Source organism: Manis pentadactyla, chromosome 13, assembly GCF_030020395.1.
Source record: "Manis pentadactyla isolate mManPen7 chromosome 13, mManPen7.hap1, whole genome shotgun sequence".
NCBI classification, from domain to species: domain Eukaryota; kingdom Metazoa; phylum Chordata; class Mammalia; order Pholidota; family Manidae; genus Manis; species Manis pentadactyla.
Window position 1 is genome coordinate 5,569,046 of NC_080031.1, and position 6,000 is coordinate 5,575,045.

Here is a 6,000-nt window from a genome sequence, read left to right on the forward strand (position 1 = left end):
TATATAAACATGAGCAACTTCCTGAATTCATCTCCTCGAGCAAGGGAAACAAAAGCCAAAATGAACACATGGGACTACATCAAACTAAAAAGCTGTACGGCAAAGGACACCATCAACAGACCAAAAGGCATCCTACAGTATGGGAGAATATATTTGTAAACGACATATCTGACAAGGTGTTAACATCCAAAATTTATAAAGAACTCACACACCTCAACACCCAAAAAGTAAATAATCCAATTAAAAAATGGGCAGAGGATGTGAGGAGATAATTCTCCAAAGAAGAAATTCAGATGGCCAACAGACACACGAAAAGATGCTCCACATCACTAATCATCAGGGAAATGCAAATTAAAACCACAAAGACATATCACCTCACACCAGTAAGGATGGCCAGCATCAAAAAGGCAAACAACAAATGCTGGCAAGGATGCGGAGAACGGGGAACCCTCCTACACTGCTGGTGGGAATGTAAGCTAGTTCAACCATTGTGGAAAGCAATATGGAGGCTCCTCAAAAAACTAAAAATAGAAATACCATTTGACCCGGGAATCCCACTCCTTGGAATTTACCCAAAGAAAACTTCTCAGATTCAAAAAGACATATGCACCCCTATGTTTGTCGCAGCACTATTTACAATAGCCAAATATGGAAGCAACCTAAGTGTCCATCAGTAAATGAATGGATAAAGAAGATGTGGTACATATACACAATGGAATGCTATTCAGCCATAATAAACAAATCCTACCATTTGCAACACATGGATGGAGCTGGAGGACATTATGCTCAGTGAAATAAGCCAGGTGGAGAAAGACAAGTGCCAAATGATTTCCCTCATTTGTGGTGTATAACAACGAAGCAAAACTGAAGGAACAAAACAGCAGCAGACTCACAGACTCCAAGAAGGGACTAGTGGTTACCAAAGGGGAGGGGTGGGGAAGGGTGGGTGGGAAGGGAGGGAGATGGGGATTGAGGGGTATTATGTTTAGTACACATGGTGTGAGGGGTCACGGGCAACACAGTGTAGCACAGAGAAGGCAAATAGTGAATCTATGGTATCTTACTACACTGATGGACAGTGACTGCAATGGGGTTTGGGTGGGGACTTGATAATATGGGTAAATGTAGTAACCACATTGTTTTATCATGTGAAACCTTCATAAGAGTATATATCAATAATACCTTAATAAAAATTTTTAAAAAAAGGAGGAAGGTCCCCTTACAATTTTAAAAATTCTAAATTTGTCATCTCCCGCCCAGATTTAAAACACCCACTCATGAATAACCCTGCACTTTGAGAGGGAAAATGGCTAAGCAGTTCCTAAATAAAATGTTGAAGTCTGAGGCCTTGTTTGCCTCGCTGTCTTTCTGAGTAGCAGGAATGTGACGGGAAGGAGGGCAAGAAGTGACTAGGAGGTAGAGGAGCCTAAGGATTTAAAATAGGCCACCGCTTGGTGGGGTCTTTTTCTCTAGACCCCTCAAGAAATGAGACCAGGGAAAGCAAAGGGTTTGCATTCACAAATAAACTGTTCGCCTTCAAACGTGGCCTGGCTGAGGTCATGACAAAAATAAAAATGGTGAGGAGGCCACCACAAGCAGAATAGGAAATAACTGCCCATTCTCCCTTAGGAATTCCTGCCCGGGGCTAAAACCTTTAAAGTGTCTTCATAATGTTCTTTTAAGACAATCAGATACCTTTACAGCTTAGTTACTTATGTCAACTCCTCTCAGTTTTCTGGTGAGAAGCAGAGATAGTACAGCATTAAGCTATGAACCCTTGGACCCTTTCTTCTGGGTTCAATTTTAGTGGTTGATAAGTCCAATCCAACTATCTCAATACCTTTTTTCTCCCCAGTTCAATCAGATTAATAAAAATCACAGAAAAAATATGACGCTTTAGGAATACAGAGGAATTATTTGATAATTCACACAGTATCCCAATGTTTGTAAAATGTGTACTTTTAAAATATTACATAAATCTAATCCTTTGGCCTTTTGGTTAATATAAAAAATAATTGTTTGGGTGATTTGTGGTAAATACGGTTTCTGGAGGGTGTACTATCCCCCAGTGAGGTCACCTATTAATTGTAGTAAAGTGCTTTCCAAGAGGCATTGGGCATTTTCATTTGGTTTTTAACTACTCTCGCTTCCCCCTCACCCCACCCTAATTTTTGGATTTTGAATTATGAAGCTATTAGTAAAATATTACACCTGCATTGCTGGCTGAGTCCTAGAGAATCCGTCTGTAGGAAAGATACTTTTTAAAAAAAGAGGAAGATTCATAAATGGAATTGAGATTTTCAGTATCTCTCTTTGAAATACAACAGGATTATTTATTTATTTATTTATTTATTTATTTATTTATTTTGGTAAGAAGGAAATGCTACAAAAATGCTGCTTGGAATTCTATCACAATAATGGACTCTCATAGCAAATATTGTTTGCCATTCTCACATCCTATCCTCATCTACCTAAAAATAACAAAAAGAAAAAATCACTGGTTAACTTACACTTGATTTCATTTTCATTTTAATTTAAAATATTTAGAATCTAGAATTCTAAGTAATTTGAACTTGGAATATATACATCTGTGATACTATCTTAAAAACCCAAATGTTTTCAACAATTAAAATGGATTTCACACTTTCAACTTTTGGTAAGTTTTTTTTTAAGAGGAAACATAACAGCTTTTTTTAAAACACTCAAATGACAAGCAAATGTGTTCATTATCTAGAATAAAAAAGATTTGCCCATATGATATCCTCAATAAATGATTATATCACACCTGGCTAAGCTTTATAGTACAGCATTTTCTCTTTTTCATGATTTACATATAATATTCTAATTTTCCAAAAGAAGTTTCAATGGATAAAGTTCTTCAAATATATTCAAGCAACATCTGGTAGTAACTAACCAAGACTAAAGGCTAATGAGCTCAAGAAGTCAAGTACCATTTTCTTTGGACTCCACAGCAGATAAAAATTGCCTCTTCAATTTATACACCAGAAGAAAATGGTGCAGCGTCAGCCAGCTGAGGAGTTAGCAAAGACACCCTCCGAGAGGGGCAAGTACTGCATTGATCTTAATGCATACTAAGCAGTTATCTTGAATTACTAGAGACCACAGTAGGCACATTTCACTGGAATAAATGTTCCACTTCCAGAGTAAACTCAAGTTGAAAAATAGAAAAGCAAAATTACAAATGGGGAGGGAAGAGGGTGGGTCAAACACATTCTCCCCAAACTGCTGAATTCAGTTTGCAGAATTTATATTCCCTTTGACATATAACATCTCTCCCTATTTTCAGGGCACCACTACCAGCTAGCTCAGCTCTCCAGGTATCTTTTGGCCTCAGCAGGTCCCAGCACTGTATGTGCTCTGGTCATCACCCAGAGAATTCTAGCTCTTCATTTTGCCTCTTCAGTTTTCCTAAAATCACTGTGTACCAGGAATTTAAGCTTATTCATTAATCTGATAATAATGTGTGGCTGGGAAGACACTGAAATCTGGAAACTAATTCTTTAGGTATAAATTTAAGTTGGTCTACTCAGATCAAGAAAGGACTTAATGCCATCCCCAATCACGATGCCTTGATCCCCCTGGATATATTCTGAGTTAGTTCAGGGGAGGTTGCTGATGCATAATGTTGATGGGGGTCCAAGGTGGTCTTGTGAAACTATCATGGTGTCAGTGTGTGTGCCATGCCACCTTTGTATCGGGACCTTGTAACAAGATTATATCTCTGAATAACCTCTGCAGGGGTAGCAACATTTGTGGCAAAGCACCCAGCCCTGGTTTTCTGCCACTAGTCAATTTGCAGAGCCTTTTACCGGTCCTTGAAAATATAACTGTGATCCCTGGGAAGTTGGTTCATAGCTAAAGAGTAGGCAGTCTCTTCCATCCTGAGAGCCTTGGCTGGATTAAGTAACATCTGTGGCTACCAGGACAGGACAGGAAACAGAGGGAAAAAGTCTTTCAGGGCAGAGATCTCCTCAGTGATCTTCCTAGCTCTTCACCTGCTTGATGAATTTGAAAGATAACCCTTTATCATGTCAACTACCCTCTAAGTAACCCTTTTTAGCACATAGAGTCTACATTCCGTTGACAGATTGGGACTGCCAATGTGCCACCAAATCTTATTCCCTACTCTTCCTCCAATACGTTAGCTGCTGGTCTCCTTCCTCGTAGGGGACTAATTCCTGCCACCTCCCATTGTTTTCCCTAGAAACCCTCTCATGGCCTTTTGTCTGGCCCTGTCTCAATCCCACTCAAAACCCAGCAGATTCCCACAGACCCCTAGCTCAGTTTTTGCTTCAAGATTCCCAAGAAAATCCAAGGGTGAGTATGCACATTCCCACTCCCTTAGCTCCTGCTCAATGAGAGCTCAGATTCTAGAGTCAGTCAGATCTGGGTTCAAATCCCAGTTTTTCTGCTTATGAACTCCATGAGCTTGGGGACCTTTCTTAACTTCTAAGCTTCAATTTCCCCATTTATAAAATAGGGATAATAGGGCCTTCAGCTATGCAAGAGTAGATGAGAATTTGTGTAAATCACTTATTTTAGCAGTTGGTAGATAGCACCAAAAAAAAAATTACTTGGTATAGCTATTACTCTTTTTTGACTTTCTTGTGAACCTCTTCTTTGTCTGTCAAATTAGACCCTGTGGTTGGCCAATTCAATCCTTTCTCCCCCAGCCTCTATCGCCCCTTACTTCTTCAGCTTAGTGCCTTAACCAACCTCAGTCAAAAAGTGCCATGCTCTAATTTCACAGCTTCTGTGTTGAAGAGAGCTGCATATCCAGGCGGATAGGCTCAATGACAAATTCCTGCTCCCACACCTCAGCTGAGCCTTTTCTGTGGCTTTGCAAGCCTCTCACTAGTGGCTCTCAATCATGGCTGCTTATTAGCATCAATACAGGCATATTTAAAAACATTGGTCCCTGGGCCCCATCCCAAAGGAATTTAGTCATAATCCTTGGGGTTAGGGGTCCAGCATCATTTTTTGTTGGCTCCCAAGAAGATTCTAATTTACAGCCAAGGATGAGAACCACTGTTATTAAAGCACAATTATTTCCCTTCAACAGCATTCCAAATCTTTTCTTCTATGCATAAGCCCACTTTCAAATCAAAGCCACACCATAGAAGCTTCATTAACTTTCCACCTCCCTCACATAGATACGTCTGTTTCTGTCTTGGAGGATGAAGCATCACACCTCTTACCTAAGGCTAACCTGGCCCTTACGTCCATCCCTTTGTAAATAAATTATTTCATTGGCTACCCGCATTCCCTTATATATTTAATATTTCCTTCTTGACTGGTTCTTTCCCTTAACCTGGATTTATGCCGAGTGTTTCTCCATTCTAAACAACAAACAAAAATGATCTTCCCTCGCTCCTGTTACCTGCAGAGCCAGAGAGGAGCGAGGGAGTAGCATGCACTGAAGGGCTCCTGGAACAGGCGCTATGCTAGGCGATGCCCAGTTGCAAAATCCTATCTGTTCAGTTTAGCGCCTTAGCTCTGGGGTATCACTTCTATATCTGCTTCTCCCTTAGAACTGCCACTGTCCATCCCAGTGCAGGAATTTTACTCATGCCTAGAGTATTTCAATAGATTCTTGGACTTCCTGCTTCAACCTCTTCCCCTCTCTAACCCCATTCCAGACACTAGTGCCAGAGTAATTTTTCCAGTCATATCACTGTCCTGCTCAGGAACATTTAATGATTCTCCTACAGATTAAATTAATGATTACCTACAGATTAAAAATGAAATCCCCTCCTCTTTGAGATGAGTAGGAAGCCCCTGGAATGTCCTTACCCCAAGCCCCACGAGTGAAAGGCTGGGCGCCCTGACCTTCAGATCTCTGTGGGGATAAGACTAATCGTGCAATTTGAAACATAAGTTGTTTTTTTTTTACTTTGAATTTCTTGATCCTTCTCATTATTCAGGTTTCAGCCTAAATACTACCTCCTCTGAGATGTCTTCTCTGACATGCTTTTTAAA